This window comes from Anolis sagrei, chromosome Y, assembly GCF_037176765.1.
Source record: "Anolis sagrei isolate rAnoSag1 chromosome Y, rAnoSag1.mat, whole genome shotgun sequence".
Taxonomy (NCBI): domain Eukaryota; kingdom Metazoa; phylum Chordata; class Lepidosauria; order Squamata; family Dactyloidae; genus Anolis; species Anolis sagrei.
The window spans coordinates 25,997,608-26,018,304 of NC_090035.1; the positions used below are offsets into that span (position 1 = coordinate 25,997,608).

The 20,697-nt window shown below is 42.3% G+C and overlaps 1 pseudogene; it reads right to left on the reverse strand.

Moving 5' to 3' along the window:
- LOC137095562 (transducin beta-like protein 3) overlaps window positions 1-4,644 on the reverse strand; it is a 59,594-nt pseudogene extending 54,950 nt beyond the window's left edge.
- Between the last annotated feature and the right edge of the window lie 16,053 nt (window positions 4,645-20,697).

Genomic DNA, 20,697 nt, shown 5'->3' on the forward strand with positions numbered 1-20,697 from the left:
ATCAAATACAATAGCCAGCATAGTGATCTTGTTTGCTGTGTAATAATCTTGTTGTGTATCAAATAATAATAATAATAACTGAGAAGACAGCAACTGCATCTTTCAGTGGAAATTTAAAATCAAGCCTAGCTGTGAAAGGCACAAGAATATAATAAGGCTCTGAACTGAGTCAACTGTTAGAATGAAAGTGGACAGAAATTTAAGGGGAAAATAAAACTGCATCCAACTTCCCCATGACAACAAGGAATGACCCTGTTTTTCTTGCACATCATGACTCAAAATGTTAAGTATTTCCAGGGAGCATATCTTTCTACCAAACAGCATCAACCAATGCAGAGAATCTTCACCTCATAGACTGGGATGGTGACTTTGGATTCTTTCTTGTTCAGGTCCCACACGGTGCAGATCTTATCACGGCCAGCACTGAAAGAAAACCAGAGGCATTGTTATTGACCTGGGAGTTTGGCAGAGAAGGCCTTGTGAAACTACAGCTCTCAGGATCCCATTGCACTAAGCCACAGCACTGGGAAATATTGCTTAGGAAAGCCGAGGACTTCCTTGGGTTGACAATTCGAAAGGCCCTCCCCTAAATGACATTTCCAACAATTTTGCTAGATTTTGCTTCCAGTAGGTACAGGTAAACGAAAGCCTCCGCTCTATAACAATAGTGTGATCTTTTTGTAATGTTTGTATTCACCTTGTTTAAAATTTATCAAAGTGTGTAGTTATCAGCCACCTTGAGTCCCTTTGGGGAGAAAGGCGGGGAGCAAAAGAAGCAAATAATAGTAGTAATAAATAGGGAAGGACCAGGAGGCCCATTGGAGTTCCTCACCTGATGAGTGTCTCATAGTCGGGAGAAAAGGCCAGGGAGGTAACTGGGCTGTAATGGTTCTCCAGCTGGGCAATGCATTGGCTGGAGGTCAGGTCCCAAATGCGGATGATGTTGTCCATGGAGGAGGAGAAGAGCTGGAGCTGCGAGACGTCTGGGTGGAATTCCACGAGGCTGGACAGGAAACATATAAAACATAGGGACTGCACCAATGACCCAACAACGTCCTTCGACATCATAATTGTTTAGCAAATGAAAAAGCATAGGACTCCACAGCTTTAGCTTGCCAGGTAAGGTTCACCTGAGTGGAGACAACCTATTCTGGGCCCTCAGTATATGATTCAAAGCAGAGGTGTTTAATCTTTGGGTCTCCTTTTTTCCATTTACTGCTGTTAGTTCCCTACTCCCCCACCCACCCCTGAAAATAAGACATCCCCTGAAAATAAGCCCTAATGCATCTTAATTAATATACCACCCATCTTATTGTCAGGGAAATGCAGGCATACAATTAGAAGATAATAAGAAGTCTCCAGATAATGCAAAAAGACAATTTTAATCTGCTCTGGACCTTGTTCCTTTAACGGTTCTTCCTTTTCTGCTGTATTTTAACAGAGGGCACTGAAGGCCCAATTGACCTGGTGTTTGGGATAGATGGGTGGTTCTCAACCTGTGAGTCCCCTGGTATTTTGGTCTATAACTCTTAGAAAATTCTGCCAGTTTACCAGTTGTTAGGATTTTTGAGAGTTGAAGGCCAAAACATCTGAGGACCCACAGATTGAGAACTACTGGGACCAAAATATCTGGTGAGGAAATAACTGTCGAGGAAGTTGTTTTTGGAATTTTGGACTCTCTTATGAAAGAGAGTCTGTTGGCAGATTCTACCCATGAGATTCACGAGGAAGGACTTACATCTTGCTTTGCAGAGAACAGGAAGGATTCTTAAGGTAGGCCAATATTGACCTCATGATATTGCAGAAAACCTTCAAGGAAGGTCAATATTATTATTGCAGCAAACAGAGATTCCATTTGGATTGCTGAGTATGGAACAGCAATGCCTGTAGCTGAATGACTAAATGATATGTGGACAACCTAAAGTAGTCTGCATTTTTGCAAAACGAGGGCATTTCCTTACTGGACGACGCCGGAGGAGCCCTTCAGGTTGTGGGTGCAGTACTGCCTGGGGACGTCCCAGACCTTGATGGTGCTGTCGCAGCCACCTAGAAAAAAAGAGAGAGGGAAAAAGAGGGCCTAAAACATATTTGGTTAGACCACATCTGGAATATTGTGTCCAATTCTGGGCACCACAATTCAAGAGAGATATTGACAAGCTGGAATGTGTCCAGAGGAGGGCGACTAAAATGATCAAGGGTCTGGAGAACAAGCCCTATGAGGAGCGGCTTAGGGAACTGGGCATGTTTAGCCTGAAGAAGAGAAGGCTGAGAGGAGATATGATAGCCATGTATAAATATGTGAGAGGAAGCCACAGGGAGGAGGGAGCAAGCTTGTTTTCTGCTTCCTTGGAGACTAGGACGCGGAACAATGGCTTCAAACTACAAGAGAGGAGATTCCATCTGAACATTAGGAAGAACTTCCTGACTGTGAGAGCCGTTCAGCAGTGGAACTCTCTGCCCCGGAGTGTGGTGGAGGCTCCTTCTTTGGAAGCTTTTAAGCAGAGGCTGGATGGCCATCTGTCAGGGGTGATTTGAATGCAATATTCCTGCTTCTTGGCAGGGGGTTGGACTGGATGGCCCATGAGGTCTCTTCCAACTCTTTGATTCTATGATTCTATATGAGTCAGGGTCAAGGCCTGTGGCCCAATCCATCCTGCCATGTGATTTTATGTGGCCTTCCTGTACATGCTTGACTATTCTTCATTATTGGACATCATGCCTAGAGCTGATGGATTACAGTGACATCTGGAAGGTTGTAGTTCGTTCTCTTTAGTCAGGGGAGTGGAATTTGAATTGAGCTCCAAGGTCTGTGCATATGATGATGACGCCTAGCTTTACAAGATCCTTTCACCTTTCTCCAACCTCAGAGCCACAAGGTCTGTTGTGCTGCTATTTCCATCATCCCCAGATAACAAAAAATGATGGGAGTTGTCATTCAATAATATATGGGGTCCCAAACTGGGTAAACACTAAAGAGCACCGACCATTATGTAATAAAATTATAGCTGGCCCTCTCTGTGTCTCCATGGATTCTCCATCCACGGATTCAATGGCCCTTCAAAGGCAACCACAATAAGGCTGAGGTGGCCCTCCATAAACATAGGTATCACTACATCTTGTATGAAGCCACAATGGTGCAATGGGTTAAACCCTTTTGTCAGTTGAACTACTGACCTGAAAGTTGGCAGTTCAAATCCGCAAGACGGGCTGAGTTCCCATACCTCAGCTCCAACTTCCCTTGCGGGGACATGAGGAAAACCTCCCACAGGATGGTAATACATACGATTTTTTCTATCGTGTCAGAAGTGACTTGCAGTTTTTTGGGTCACTTCTAACACGATAGAAAAAACCTACATCTTGTGGTAGTCAGTTCTACTCTCTAGTTATTAGCATGTGGAAGTATGCAGTACTTCAAGCCGATTCAGAGATTACTCCCATAATTTGACCCATCAGGCAAATTTCAATCCATACCTGTGGCTAACAAGGTGGAGGTCGAGTCAAACACCATGCTGGCCACTGGAGCTGTGTGTGTGGCTTTCCAGGTGCGGCTGCATTTGTTTGCCAGCCAGTCCCATTGCTTCAGCAGCAATGCCTGGCTTGCAGTCACAAGGATCTAAAGACAAGAAGAAAGAGAACTCTTAGGAAAGAGCTCATAATAAAATGCCAAAGTTGGAAGGGACCTCCAAGAGACATCCAGTCTAACCCCCTCCTACCAGGCAGGAAGATATAATTACTATTATATAATTATAATTTATTATCACATTATCATTAATACTTCAAGACTCATAGAATTAGAAGGGGCCCCAAAGGCCATCTAATCGAACCTCCTTATTCTAGGCAGGAAAATAGAATTATTATTATTGTTACCCATTATTATTATTATTATTATTATTATTATTACTATCATTATTACTATTATTATTATCAGAGCCTTCTAGTCCAACTCTTTCCTGCCAGACAGAAAGACAGTAGGATAAAGGTTTTCCCCTGACATTAAGTCTAGTCGGGTCCAACTCTGGGGGGTGATGCTCATCTCCATTTCTAAGCCAAAGAGCCAGCGTTGACCATAGACACCTCCAAGGTCACGTGGCCGGCATGACTGCATGAAGCACTGTTACCTTCCCATCTGAGCGGTACCTATTGATCTACTCACATTTGCATGTTTTCAAACTGCTAGGTTGGCAGAAGCTGGGGCTAACAGCGGGAGCTCACGCTGCTCCCTGGATTCAAACCACTAATCTTTCGGTCAACAAGATCAGCTGTTTCACCCACTGCGCCACTGGGGGCACAGTATTATGATTATTATTCATTATTCTCCATTATTATCAGACTCATAGAGATGAAAGGGACCTCCAAGGGCCATCCAGTCCAACCCTCTACTACAAGGCAGGAAGGCACCATCAAAACTCAATAGCTGGGACTACATAAGTGCTTTGTTCAATCAGACTCAGGGATGCGGAAAGTGTGGCATTCCAAATAGTGTTCAACAATTATCAGCATTTCTAACTATTGATGAAGGCTGCTACGAGATGAGGTGACACCATATTTAGAGGGCTTCTCATTGCTAGATTCCTGCTTTGCAAACCAGTAATCACCTACTTCATCGTCATTGCTGAGGGCAAACGTCGTGATGTCGGTTTCATCATCCTGAGAGAGAAAAGAGAGGGAAGCAATGGCTTGGTTCTTCATGTTCTTGCTCTGAGCAAATTTTCCCAAATGTAAATTATTCGCAAAACTATTACAAGGAGGGAAAACCCTTTGATAACTTCATGATTTACAGTAATAAGTCTGTGAATAGTTCCAACAAAACTTCCCAGTCACTTTATGCGGAGTATTTAGTTGCTCTTATTACCTATTCGATACAGCGAACCTCGTCTCCTGTCGAGATCTCGACCACGTTGACCTTGCTTCCACAAGGGCAAAACATATAATCCCCATTTTGGCTGACCTGGGGCAGAGAGACAAATAAGGAGAGCAGTTCTTTTGCAGCACATCCCAAACAGCAGGGCTCCTCAGTCTGACCTTTTAAGCAGAGGGCTGTTTCATGGTCCTTCAGACTGTTGGGAGTGCTTGACTATAAAGTACTTCAAAAAATCCTGAACAAATTCCTATATATACTGCACATACTTTGTCCTCATCTGAAGGGCAAAAAGACCAATACAATATTATTTCTTTCTTTCCCCTTCTTCATCCCTCCCTCTTTCCTCCCTCCCTCTCTCTTTTCAGGTAACATCAAAAGCCCGCACGTTTTGTATTGTCTTTCTCTATGAGATTTGCTGCGAAAAGACAAAAAACCCTGCAGGTTTATTACCTGAATGCGTCCTCCTTTGTAGAAAGGCTCGATCTTCCGGAAAATGGAATAGTTGTGAAAGGGAATGGGGAGGAAAACCAGCCGAGAGTTAATAGAATGAGAAAAATCTGCCAGTGTTAACAATTCCTTCCTTGCCTTTTATCTAAAGACCTGAAATATTTAGTATCTCATGCTTACTATTGAAATGAAATCGGCTGAGTGAAATAAAAACCATCTGGTGGTTGGGGAGATCAAAGTGAGAGCCATGGGGGGACCTTTCCCCACCGGTGCTTGCTTTCTTTCTTTCATTTTCAAATAATATTTTTGTTTTAAAATATAATTTTATTTTAAATTTTATTTTAAAATAGGGAGACCAAGGTGCTTGTTTACAAAGCTATTGTCCTCCTAACCCTGTTATATACCAGTATTTATTTATTTTTCGTGTCAGGAGCAACCAGACATTTGTATTACATTTTTAAAAAAGCAAACAAACAGACAAAACACAAATTTTGCAAGCTTGGTAGTTGATTAAATGTCCTTTGACCAGTATCTGGCCACTTGGAGTGTTTCTGGTGTTGCCGCAAGAAGGTCCTCCATTGTGCATGTAGAAGGGCTCAGGTTGTATTACAGCAGGTGGTCTGTGGTTTGCTCTTCTCCACACTCGCATGTCGTGGATTCCTCTTTGTAGCCCCATTTCTTAAGGTTGGCTCTACATCTCGTGGTGCCAGAGCGCAGTCTGTTCAACACCTTCCAAGTCGCCCAGTTTTGTGTGCCCAGGGGGGAGTCTCTTATTTGGTATCAGCCATTGGTTGAGGTTCTGGGTTTGAGCCTGCCACTTTTAGACTCTTGCTTGCTGGGGTGTTCCAGCGAGTGTCTCTGTAGATCTTAGAAAATGATTTCTTGATTTTAGTTGTTGACGTCTAGCTGATACCCAAACAAGGGGTGGGCTAGAGATTTGGATTATTACTTTTATCCAATTTTTATTATTATCTGAATTATTGTCTAAATAATCTAAATGTTTAGTTTATTAGATAGAAAACTAGTATTGTGCAGATATTAGTTTTGTACCAGCTGTTAGGAATTGTGGGAGCTGAAGTTTGCCCAGGCCTGGTCTAAAGTGTGAAACTGTACCAATGAATAGTCAGGTCATAATAATAATACCTTTATTTCTTACTCGCCGGTCCTCATGGCTCAAGGCTGACTGCAGAATAATCAAAATACACACACCATGCCACTATATTTCCCATATTTAGGATTGTGTGTTATTTATTTGACAAAGAAAGGCAGAACAAGGCAAAATGTGAAGAAGAGAGGGGAATCAGACGGGCGTCCCTGAGTGCTTCTACACTGTGGAATTAACAGTTTGATGCTGCTTGAACTGCTGGGTGTTCCGGAATGCATCTACACTGTGAAATCATGAGGGCTGAATGAAAAGTGATGCCTCCACCTTCATTACTTGGGTTTGGATGGGAATATTTTAATACGTAAATCAAATGCAGAAATAATCCTTAGAATGTGCTCTTTAACTACCACTATTCACTTTTCCACATAATCACTAGACAATTGGGTACATTTCTGCCAACGATGAACAAGTTTTCTGTTTTCGCAACCAGCGTCTCACAGTTCTCTCAACGTCTTCATCAGAAGCATCAGATCCCCACAGATCTTCTTTCATTATCGGGAACAGATGGAAGTCAGATGGTGCTAAATCTGGACTGTATGGAGGATGCTGTAGAGTGGTGAGATCCAGTCTCTGAAGTTTCAAGTCTGTGCACTTTCATTTCAGGCGTCAGCATCCTGGGTACCTATCATGTATTGATCTTCCGATAGCCAAACAAAGCAATAATGTGATCCACACACTCTTATGAAATGCCGAATATGCTTGAAATTTCTCTCTGAGTGATATGACGATCGTCCTGAATCAATCTGGCAACCTTTTGCTTGTGAAACTCAGTGATTGCTGTCACAGGACGTCCAACTCTTTGTTTGTGATGCAAGTCAGATGTTTCCACCTCAACATCTTTAAACTAACTTGCCCAACGACACACAGTACTCACATCAACACAATCACCATAAACAGCTGCATTCTCTGATGAATCTCCTTTGGGGTGACACCATCTGCTGTCAAGAATTCAATGACTGCACATTGCTTAAGTCGCACTGACCAACTGTCTGTGCAGGGTTCCATACTTCGCACTTTAACAACACAACCGTACAATGCTAAGACTTCCTGCCAAAATGGAACTGTAGAGGAGAATCTACTGAATAAGCCAGCCCCTGCCACATACTAGTACTGCCATCTGTTGAGGAGTTACGAAGGTGGAGACATTACTTTTCATTCAACTCCTCATGTCACAGTTTGCTGCAATGACATCCTGGAAGTTTGACAAGAGCCCCGAACCTTGACAACTGCTAGGATGCCTTCGCCTTGAGCCTTAATAGTTGAAGCGGATTAAAATCGCATTCATTCTGCAGATGCAGCTCTAGAGCACCAAGCTCTCCTTAGGAGACAAAATTCTCATTCATTGTGTCGCCATTAAACAAAGTTCATTGACAACAAAGAATCTAAGCTGTGCATCCCAGGATTTAATTAGCATGTTGCCATGGCAACTAAAGTGGAACAATAGCGCTATAACTGTCTGTCTAGAGTCTAGAGCAGGCCTGGTCAAACTTTGGCCCTCCAGGTGTTTTGGACTTCAACTCCCACAATTCCTAACAGCCTACCGGCTGTTAGGAATTGTGGGAGTTGAAGTCCAAAACACCTGGAAGGCCGATGTTTGTCCAGGCCTGGTCTAGCCTAAGCCACAGTCTCTCAAGAACCTAGAATACTAGAAAGGAACCCCCCGCGCATGCGCAGAGGTACCCCGGTAGCTCCCGCCGGTAAAGTCATGCGCCCCTTTGCTCTCACAAGACATGGAGAGGCGCCCCGTCGTCATCGTGGCAACAGCGTCTCCATGGCCACCCCTCCCCCCACTCTCTCCCTTTATCTCCCCTTACTTATTATAACTTTATTATTATTATAACTTTATTTGTACCCCGCTAGCATCTCCCAAGGGACTCGATGCGGCTTACAACAGGCCGAAGCCACAGAACAACAATACAGCAATACAATACAAAAGCAAATTAAAACAGTTAAGCAAATAAACAAAACAATAGCAATACATCAGACAATTATTAAAACTGGGCCGGCCAGAGTAGTGGGTACAGGATTAAAAGTGCTGATATTGCGGGAGGAATATAGGGTTATAACATAAGTGCAGTGTGCGGTGTGCAGTGATCGTGGTTCTACTAAAGTGCATCTGGGACTTGGTAATGAGGTTCCTAATCTGAAAAGGCACATCGGAACAGCCAGGTTTTCAAATTCTTCCTGAAGACTGCCAATGTGGGGGCCTGTCTAAGATCTTTTGGGAGGGCATTCCAAAGTCGGGGGGCCACTACAGAAAAGGCTCTGTCTCGCGTCCCCACCAAGCGCGCTTGCGATGCAGGCGGGATCATGAGCAGGGCCTCTCCAGATGACCGGAGTGAGCGTGTAGGCTCATAGATGGAGATGCGGTCACGCAGGTAGGGTGGTCCCAAACCGTTCAGGGCTTTGTAGGTGAGCACCTGCACCTTAAATTGGGCTCGGAAAATAAACGGCAGCCAGTGGAGCTCCTTAAACAGGAGGGTTGACCTCTCTCTGTAATGAGCCCCAGTTAACATCCTGGCTTCTGCCCGTTGGACCAGTTGGAATTTCCGAGCCGTTTTCAAGGGTAGCCCTACGTAGAGCGTAGTTTTAGTTTTAAAAAGTTTAGTTTTAAAAGTCGTCGAGGAACTCGAAGCCGACATGTCTCTCGCCCTGTTTCACCCTTTCTGGTGGTCTCTTACACACGTCCTTCCGGAATGAGAGGCTGGCTTTTGACGCATGAGCTGCTGGTTTCCGGCGCGCTGCGGTAGCACAGACGTATATAGAGCTATAAAATTTTAGAAGAAACCACCCGCTCCACAACTTCCGGGCCCGTTGCAAAGCTTTTCCTCCGGCTTCCAAAATTGAGGTGAACATAGAAGCATGAAAGATTGGGAACTTCTGAGAAAGAAACACTCTCACCTCGACTTCCGGGTTCTTTTGGATTGAGACATGGAACAACAGATTGAAAAATAGTAACCAATTCAGGTGATGGGGTTAAAAACTGAAAGCTGTGATATAGTAATGACATGAATAGTATTATTATTAGGATATTACTATTGGGATATTATTTGGATATTCTTGTTCTTATTTGGATGTTTATATATTCAGTATTTTATGTTTGGGTTGTTGTAGGTTTTTTCGGGCTAAATGGCCATGTTCTAAAGCAGGGGTCCTCAAACTTTTTAAACCGGGGGCCAGTTCACTGTCCCTCAGACTGTTGGAGGGCCGGACTATAGTTTTTTTTAAAAAAAAAAATCAATAAAAAATCCTATGCACATTGCACATATCTTATTTTGCTGTGTGGAAGGGCCCTTAGAGGGGGTTCTTTCTAGCCCTCTTTAGGCAGTAATTCCAGGAGCAGAGAATGGAAAATCTTCCTATTTCTACTCTGAACAAAATCTGGCTACCAGTATTTAAAAAACTCTAAAATTATAACTGTAAATAAAGAACAACACTCAAACACAGGGGAACTCCAGACAAGAAACAATCAGGGCCAGCTAATCACTTCTCAACAAAGGATTCTCCCTAAAAACTGTCAGGCTATGAAATGGCAATCAAGGTGACCAATTGAAGCATTCATACCTACCTCCAACAGACAGGAGTTCTTTCTCCCACCCTGGATCCTCCACAATTTTCCTGGTTAAAGGTTTCCCTCTGACATGAAGTCCAGTCATGTCTGACTCTGGGGTATGGTGCTCATTTGCATTTCTAAGACAAAGAGTCAGTGTTGTCCGTAGATACCTCCAAGTTCATGTGGCCGGCATGACTGCATGGAGCGCCGGGGCAGCCTCCCTTGGCTGGCTCACGCTGCCCATCGGGCCTGACGGATAGCATGAGCCTGCCAAAGGAGGAGCAGCCTGGTGTGGCCTACTGGCGAGTAAAGCACCTTGCTGTAGGGGCAACAAAACCAAATATTTCCCAAAAGGCAGAAGCCCCCTTTCCAATAGGGAGGGCAAGGATGGACACCACAAAGGTTGAATCCTTTAAACTGCAAAAAAAAAAAAACTATTTATTATTGCGTAGCAATAACGTAGCCATAGCAATAACGACAGCCATAGCAATAATGTAGCCATAGCAATAATGACAAACAAGCATACAGGGATGCAATCAAAGGGTTTGTCGCAACCCCCAAGGGGGCTGCAGAGCAATTATAGTAAATGGGATATACATTTTCATTGGTTCCCAAAGACAAATCATTTCATTGGTCTAAGCTAGCTATGCAGTTGTTCATTAGTTGTTTATGATTTTGATTGACATTATAGCACACGTGGGATCCTAACAATGGCACAACTATAACATAACTATAGTCCATTGTTCTCTGACCATGACTGTATCTTATCTGTTAGTCTGTTGCAAACATGGCTTCAGAGTGACTGGAAAACTTGGGGGTTATATCTAGCAAACAGCTAGTTGGTTTTGCCCGGATATGTTGTTATCCTTGAATAATAACTTCTTTTTTGGAGCAGTGATTTCTCAAACAATCAGCATTTTCTGTGAACAAAGGCCTACTGCAGAAATAGGCTATATGGCAGTAAATCATGACATATGGGCATTGGGGAAATATCTGAAATTTCCCTTTTTAAAACCACGTCTCCTCCATTCCCGCCTTTTCTTTTTGCTGAGATGAAATCTTTTCAGCGAAGCAAATCAAGCAGGCTTTACAAAAGCAGAGCAAAGAAGCAGTTAATCTTATTGCTGCACAATGACCCCCTATTTTTGACCAATCATTTGTGTCCACTTGGGATGTTTCTTTCACCCTAAGGATGTATATTCTGTTGTCATCCTAACTGGGACAAGGCTGAGTGCAGCGTAACTCTACAAGCACATGTTATCAAAGTGAAGCAACACAAAAATATCAACAGCATCATGATAATTGCAATTTCAGACATGACTAAATCTTTTAACCATTGTAAGTCAAGCACCCATGATGTGAGCCACCCCTGCCAATCTGAGTCTTCAGTGTATGTGAAACTGATTGTGTTGACTATTTGGTGTATCTTGGAAACATTCTCATTTTGCAACAAACTGCATAGACCTCCTTCTCTGAACAGGTGGTCTACTGCCAATCTGTGCTGCATTTGGGTGTCTTATTTGGAGGGATTCCAAACCTTTTATTGTGTAGTTTGCCAGTTGCTCTAGTTGCGCTGAAATGCGTCAGTTAGTGTTATCCCAAAAAAAAAAAAAAAGTATGTTGTATTGTCAGTGTTGTGTCACTGTGTGCTCCTTAAACTCTGGCCCATCCATCTTGTTTTGTCTCATGCCCCAAGTGGCTGTTGTATATCAAAGAATATCAGTCTCGCAGGAATCAGGGATTTCAGTTGTACATGTGCTATTCCAGACTGGGGCAGTATCTTCCCTTCCTGCCCAACTTCTGCAAATACAATAGTGTCCTGGCCAATCTTGCCAGTGTCTTTGTATGCATGTTGCAATGCAATGCGGAATCACCTGCACATGTCAAAGTTTGTTTCGTTTTATATGTCTGTGTCCTGTATATCTGACAGGAAAACAGTGGTGTCACATCTAGGGTATTGTCCCAATTGGACATGGGACATGGTCATAGTAAGATGTCTTTGTAAGTGATGTTTGGGCTGAGCTAAGTGGTGCACAAAGGTGTACAAAGGGGCAAGGGGGGTGAAGACCTCCCTTTTTTCAAAATGAATTAACTGGGATCATCTGTATGATCAGTTGTCTGTTGTGTGGTGTTTGGAAGGCGGGCTGATTGCAAGTAACATACTCAACAGTCCCGTGCTTGTAATATTTCTGCAATGGCATTTACCAACTGGTGGAGTGTGTCCTTCTCCCATCCTGCTGTAATGGGGTGTGGCATCAGGCTGTCAATGACATCATCTCTGACTCTTTCCAAAACATAATTCTATACACTTGGCTGAAATAGCACAAACAAATGAAAGCTTATCAAGCTAGCAATCAAAACTAAATGGTGACAATAACCACTTTAACAATTCAGCAACAGAAATCATTCAATTTGAGAAAGGATATAGTCTTTTGTAAAATTTTGATCAAGTCCAGTTCTTGCTGTCAGAGGCCTAAATGTGGCCATGCACATATGCATCAAATCCAGTCCCCAAATGTGGCTGCACACATATGTATCCAATAGGCCTGGGTAACAACGGAAAAAATTTGTTTCTAAAATCGATTCGTTTTTTGGGGTTTTTTGCGTTTCGATATTTAAAAGAATTCCGAAATTTTCCTTTTAAAAAGTTTGATATTTACGAAATTTTGTTAATATTAACGAATCAATTCGTTAAAATGGCAGACGCGGTTGCGCAACTGAAAATAATAGGGGTGAGATCTCTATTCTGGTTTGACAACGCTTCCCAATAATAATAATAATAATAATAATTATAACAAATCACTTTCTGCCTTCCTGCATGTAAGGCACAGTCAAAGCACTACTGAAAAATGGCCATCCATTCTTAATAATAATAATAATAATAATAATAATAATAAATATAATAAATATAATAGTTTTAACCTGGAGAATGAAAGAGGGGGAAAGAGAGGAGGGGTGAGATCTCTATTCTGGTTTGACAACGCTTCCCAATAATAATAATAATAATAATAATTATTATTATTATTATTATTATTATAACAAACCACTTTCTGCCTTCCAGCATGTAAGGCACAGTCAAAGCACTACTGAAAGATGGCCATCCATTCTTAATAATAATAATAATAATAATATTAATAATAATAATAATAAATATAATAGTTTTAACCTGGAGAAGGAAAGAGGTTAGGCAGGCAATAGGCAGGTCTCTGAGTGCTGCACTGCTGTGTCTCTTTGCCCAATGCACACGCAGGCCAGAGTGAGGAACGAGGTGAGGTGACGACAGGAGGAGAGGAGAATTTGATCCACTTAAGCAGAGGCCAGGGACCCAGAAGTGGGGTAAATGCCGACCGCTTGCAACCAGGGAGAGGGGAGGGAAACAACAATAAAACTTGCACCAGACATACGGAAATAATAACGAAACAATTACAAAACAATTACGAAATAGCTTTAAAAATTCGTTTCGTTTTTTAGTTGCTCCTGAATGGTTTGTTATCGCTTCGTTATCAAGAAAAATAACGAATTATTAACGAATTACGAAATTAACGAACGAAACCGCCCAGCCCTAGTATCCAACTTTCATGTCCTTTCAGTCTCTGGCATACAAAAGCAATCTGAGTCAAACTGGAGGTGTCTTCCCCTTCTTGATTGAAGAAATGAGTCTATTAAATTCCAGGTAAAATGAAGAAAGTCTCTAAGTCTCAAAAGTCTCTGTATCCAGCAAAGTCTCTAGTCTCTAAAGTCAGTCTCTGTGTAAAGAAAGTCTGTATCTAGGAAAGTCTGTAAAATAAAATCTTCATATCTCACAAGTGTTTAGCTCATCCTACCCAGTTGGTGGTGGTTTGGCTCCTGCTTTTTGACTCCTGGTTTATGTGGGCTTGGTTCCTGTGTTTTGGACTCCCATTAGGCTTTCCAGGCTGGCAGTGGTGCCTTTTGGATATCCAGTTTAGGAACAGGGTCTCATCCAGGGTCCCATACAGGAGCTCAGGAGCTGAAAGAGATAAGCAGAAAGATAGTGAGAGGAAAAGGGGGAGGGGGATACTGATTACCCATTTGTTGAAGTCTTTTTGGCCAGCTCTGTTGTCAGCTCCATCAATATCCATGGGCGGGCCTCTATGATCTCTCACTCCAAAGTCCTCTCGACCAATCTCCATCCTTTTTAAACAATTCTCCACAGGTTTTTCCCACGATTCATCTCAGGGTTCCTCTCCACGATTTATCTCATAGTTCCTCCATCCATCTGCTGTAAGCAATCCTTTAGCAATGTATACTGGCACTCTTGGTTGCCCATTCCATCTGCGACCTGCTTTTCCAACTTAGTCAAAACAGTAAACTGTAAAATGTCTCTTGAGCTGTTTACTGGCAATGTCTCTCAAATCTGGCAAAAATCTCGGGGGCCCTTTGCTAGGCATTGTCTCTTAAATCTGGCAAACTCCAGGGCAAGCTGCCCTATCTACCTGTTCTAATGTCCCGTTCCAGAATTACCTCTTTCAATAACTCTGTAGAGGAATTTGGGCCAAAGTAGCAAAATTTGTAGAGGTACTTTTCCCTATGTTTGAAGAAAAGCTGTGAAGTTAGTCACCTTGGGCTAAGAACTATAACTCATGTCCAAGGTTATTGTATCCACATATCCACATTAAAAAAATCAATTCTGCTGTCAAAATCAATTATAAGTTTTCTTTTGAACTAAATATCAAACCAAAAAAAAAAAAACAATGTAAAGAGTTCTGTCCATCAACCAGTGTCTCAATCTATCTATAGGCAAGCTTGACTTTTAAAAAGGCAAGGTTTTTTTTCTCAACTTAAGACATGTTCTTCTCTGCTGTTGCCATGTTGCAGTTTTCACTTATTTCTAACATAAAAGCACTATTGTCATTCCATAGCCATCTGAAGAAAAAGCCATCCTCCAATGACAACAGAGGATAGGGAAGGAGGAGTTGGATTCTCCTTCAAAAGAAAATGCATTTATAAATTCCACAACCTCTATTAAGCTGTTGTTCTGGGACAAAATCAGACTTTCTAACCAAAAACTTTCTGGTACAAAACAATTTTAGACACAAATCCTGTGCCTCTTTCCAAGAAAGGTTGCTGGGAAACAAAATAAAACTTTAAACTCATAACCTTGAGGATTTTTTTGGTCGTGTCAGGAACGACTTGAGAAACTGCAAGTCGTTTCTGGTGTGAGAGAATTGGCTGTCTGCAAGGTTGCTGCCCAGGGGACGCCCGGATGATTTGATGTTTTTATCATCCTTGCAGGAGGCTTCCCTCATGTTCCTGCATGAGGAGCTGGAGCTAATAGAGGGAGCTCAGCCCAGCCGGCACAGGGGTTTAACCCACTGTGCCACCGGGGCACCTTGAGGATACCTGCCATAGATGCAGGCAAAACATCAGGAAAGAATGCTTCTGTAACATGGCCATTCAGCCTGAAAAACTTATAACAACCCAAACTTTAAACTTTGTCCACACACAGATGTAACTTTCCCCTTTCGGCACAAGCCTCAAAATGTCCCAACCTGCAAGGAGTTAATGTCCATCAGCAGTCCATAGAGAAGGGGAGGGCAAAATGAAGCATTTTCCCTTTTGAACCAGAAAGCTACAAGGAGCTCTGGTAAGCATTCATAAATTTGAACACAAAAAATCCAAAATGGTATTAGATACTTTTAAAATGTACCATTCATAACCATTTTCTCTCTTCTGTCAGAGAATGGCAAAAGAACACCATGTTCTTTTCCAGTTATCTCTCTTCTGGCTCTGTAAAGCAGGAGCCCTCCACATAGCATCCATTTTAAAACAGCTCTTAAAAAAATATTTTAAAACTCCGGCACATGATTTCACCCTCTCATGACAAGCAGTAGCTTCAAACATAAGAACTATCTCCATGTTCCTGAGCAAAAACAAAGCTAGAACTTCAGTTTTTAAAATGCACTCTTAAAACACAGTCAATACATTTCATTTGATCTCATCCTGGCTGGTATCAATCTAAGTTCTTATCTCTATAACACACTGTACTTTTATTCTGGGCATTGTAAAACATCAGTTTCTAACAGTTCTTAAATAGCCTACTTTTAAACCTTTTAACACAGACAATGAGTTTCTATCAGCCTTCAAATTTTCATTTTGATGTGCCCTGGCCTCTTTCAGTGCTTGAAAAACTCTTTTGTCCAGTCACAACTCTTGACACAAAAACCCTTGACATCAGGTTTTTGGTTTTTCCCCCACACAGTTATTTATATAGCCCATGCGGGCAAATTTTCATGTTTTCAAAAGATACATATTCATAATGCAAGACTCATTTTTTCCCCATAGACACAGAACAAATCAGGATTTTAACTATTTCAGAAAATGTCACATAGCATAATATTAATTCTCCAAATTCACATACATTCAATCTGCAAAGGGTAGGCTGGTTGGTGGTTAGTGGTTAGGCCTTTTATACATTCACACACGCAGAGAGAAGCCTCGTTCACACACACACACACACACACACACACACACACACTTCCCAAGGTCAGCTTCCCCTCTTTTGCATTCACACACATCATTTGAAAACAGCACACAGAACAGAACATAAAAATTCAGAACAATTATTGAAAACATCAAACTTTTAAAGATCACTCATTTTGTCATAATACACACATTCTTCTTACATTTTAAGAACACAGCTTTTCAAATGGCAGCATTAGGGGTATGTCACTAAATATCAAAAAGACACATTTTGAACATAAATTCATTTCCCACAATTAACATTCTATATTTACTTTTCAACTCAACATGTCTGAGTGTCTCTCGCTCCCAGTCTCCCCTGGCATTTCATCAATGGAATACACAGAATGTCAAACCGAGTCCCGTATCATTTTGGCACACATACAAGGTCAAAATAGCCAAATCACCTGTCAACTTTTCAGGCAATCTTACTTTTTATATATATTTTTCCGTGCCAAAGTTCAGGACACAAAGCTCTCCTTTGAAACATCACTGTATTCCACATTCCTATCTTCTTCCAAGCACCTGAACGAGTCCCCATTTGAAACAACAATAATCCATCTACACAAAACGGTTCTCAGTTTCTCTTTAAAATCTTTTCATTCAGCACTCTTGGAAAACTAAATCAGGTACTCATTCTTTCACACAGTGGTGCTTGCACAAATCTCAACCCAGTGTTACAACACATAGATAATCTTTGCTGCCATTCACTCAAGATCACATGTGCACATCACAAATACCTCCAACAACACAAGGTCTCACAGAACCTAGTTTCCAGGGAATTTCACACAATTGACAATTCCCAGGGAGTATCACATAATTTTCTCAAATCTTTTTCACAAATCGGGAATTGATTCTTCAGAGGCATCTGTTCACTCTCACACACAGCTCTAGTCCAAAGTTCCATACTGACTGACTGCGTCTGTAGGTGACTTCCTTGGGGTTTTGATGGTAAAAGGAAGCCAGTGCTACTGTGCGACAGAAGCCAATTCAGAGCTTGTGGAAGCTACAGAGGGCTAAAAATACAAGAATCATGCCTTTTATAAATTCTCTCTGCTCCTGTCACCTTTGACTCAAGGAAACACAAATACTTTCTCTCCTTTTCAAACAGGTAACTAAAATCCAAAGCTTTTTGCAGAAAATTCAAATCACACAACACAACATCAAAATAGCTTCTCTCATTTCTTTCCTTTCCAGAATCACTGAGGCGAAGCCCTCTCCAGCCTCAGAATGCACACTCAAGGTTTAACACAGCACCTTTGCAACCAAATCAGCATCTCAACACAATTTAACGGTTTACAATAATATTGAAATCAATACAGATGAATGCAATTCATCAATAACATTTGCAAGGTTTGAATATTTTTAGTACATTTGAAATCTCAACGTTTGCAATATATTTCAACACAAAAGTTTAAGACATCAACATTAGTAAAAACATCAGCATAGGCAGTTTGTCATTTCAACACATCACATCAATCTTAAATCCCCCCCCCCCCCCACATAAGTGTGGAAACAAGACATATAGACAGGTGGTGTGAAGACAGGACAGCCTTGCGCACATGGAAACAAACATACAAGTGGCCATTCACTCCACGTTCATATAGGATTTCGGCTGGGTTTTGTTTGATGGGATTTTTTTGGGGGTTTTATCTCTCCAGCCAGCACTAAAAATTTGTTTCTCTGGGAAGTGAAGTCAGAGCATCCGATTTCACTCTCCCCACACTCCAGTCCAAAGGATGTTTTTTTACTGCAGATAATATAAAATTCCCGCTAACTATATGAGTGTGTAATCATCTCATACTTGCGCATATCAACAAATCATCTCATCTACGCATCCTTGCGACCCGGGCTTCTCTGTAGATTTTTTGCAGTACTTCAACCAACTAGCCCTCTTCTCAGGACGACAAGCTAGGGCCAAAAAACCTGGCGGCTATTTATTTATGATAGACCTAGCTCTCGCGCAGGCAGTTTTCCCCTCTCCTACCGTCCAGAGGAAGGATCAAGTTGTAGGTCCCAAAAACCTCTCTCTGGTGTCCCCAAAATTGCCCTCAGAAACTATCTCGGTGGAACCTCCAGAAAATGTAGGGGCAACGAAACCAAAATATTTCCCAAAAGGCAGAAGCCCCCTTTCCAATAGGGAGGGCAACGATGGACACCACGAAAGTTGAATCCTTTAAACTGCAAAAAAAAAATCCAACTATTTATTATTGTGTGGCCATAGCAATAACGACAAACAAGCATACAGGGATGCAATCAAAGGGTTTGTCGCAACCCCCAAGGGGGCTGCAGAGCAATTATAGTAAATTGAATATACATTTTCATTGGTTCCCAAAGACAAATCATTTCATTGGTCTAAGCTAGCTATGCAGTTGTTCATTAGTTGTTTATGATTTTGATTGACATTATAGCACACGTGGGATCCTAACAATGGCACAACTATAACATAACTATGGTCCATTGTTCTCTGACCATGACTGCATCTTATCTGTTAGTCTGTTGCAAACATGGCTTCAGAGCAACTGGGAAACTTGGGGGTTCTATCTAGCAAACAGCTAGTTGGTTTTGTCCGGATATGTTGTTATCCTTGAATAGTAACTTCTTCTTTGGAGCAGTGATTTCTCAAACAATCAGCATTTTCTGTGAACAAAGGCCTACTGCAGAAATAGGCCAATATGGTAGTAAATCATGACATATGGGCATTGGGGAAATATATGAAAATTCCCTTTTTAAAACCACGTCCCCTCCATCGCGAGGTAATTTACGTGTGTTTATGTTTAGGCCACGTGGAGCAGCTGCCCTTGGCTGGCTCACGCTGCCCATCAGGCCTGATGGATGGCATGAGCCTGCCAAGGGAGGAGCAGCCCTGTGCAGCCTACTTGCGAGTAAAGCACCTCGCGAGGTGCTTTACGCACGAGTAGGCCATGCAGAGCAGCTGCCCTTGGCTGGCTCACGCTGCCCATCGGGTCTGATGGATAGCCTGCCACATATGTATCCAACTTTTATGTCATTTCAGTCTCTGGCATAAAAAGCAATCTGAGTCAAACTGGGGATGTGTTCCCCTTCTTGATTGAAGAAATGAGTCTATTAAATTCCAGGTAAAATGAAGAAAGTCTCTATGTTCAACAAGTCTCTATATCCAGCAGTCTCTAGTCTTTAAAGTCAGTCTCTGTGTAAAGAAAATCTGTAAAATAAAGTCACCATATTTCACGTCTTTAGCTTGTCCTATCCAGCTGGTGGTGTTTTGGATAGACGCAGGTTCGCAGTTTGGGTGTGATCCTGGACTCATTGCTGAGCCTGGAACCCCAGGTTTCGGCGGTGACCAGGGGAGCATTCGCACAGTTAAAACTCGTGCGCCAACTGCGCCAGTACCTTGGGAAGTCTGACTTGGCCATGGTAGTCCACGCTCTGGTTACATCCCGTTTAGACTACTGCAACGCTCTCTACGTGGGGTTGCCTTTGAAGACGGCTCGGAAGCTCCAATTAGTCCAACGGTCGGCAGCCATGATACTAACTGGAGCGGAGCGCAGGGAGCACACAACTCCTCTGCTGCACCAGCTCCACTGGCTGCCGATTTGCTACCGGTCTCAATTCAAAGTGCTGGCGTTGGCCTTTAAAGCCCTAAACGGTTCTGGCCCAACCTACCTATCCGAACGTATCTCGGCCTATCAGCCCACCAGGACCCTAAGATCTTCTGGGGAGGCCTTGCTCTCTATCCCGCCTGCTTCACAGGTGCGGCTGGCGGGGACGAGAGACAGGGCCTTTTCTGTGGTGGCCCCTCGGCTCTGGAACGCCCTTCCCATGGAGGTAAGATCAGCCTCCTCGCTGATGGTATTCCAAAGAAGACTAAAAACTTGGATGTTCAAGCAGGCATTTGGCTAATTCGGTGCAATAAATGTGTTGATTACGGATTGGTAATATGGATGATGCAATTGGACCACGATTTTAGTTAGGAGATGTATTGGATTGTGATTTCGTGTAATATTGTGTATTATGTTTTTTATGGTTTTAATTGTATACTGTGCACTGTATATTTTGTTGTAAACCGCGTTGAGTCGCCTATTAGGCTGAGAAACGGCGGTATACAAGGACAGTAAATAAATAAATAAATAAATAAATAGGCTGAGCTCTTGTATTTTGGACTCCCATTAGGCTTCCCAGCTGGCTGTGGTGCCTTTTGGATATCCAATT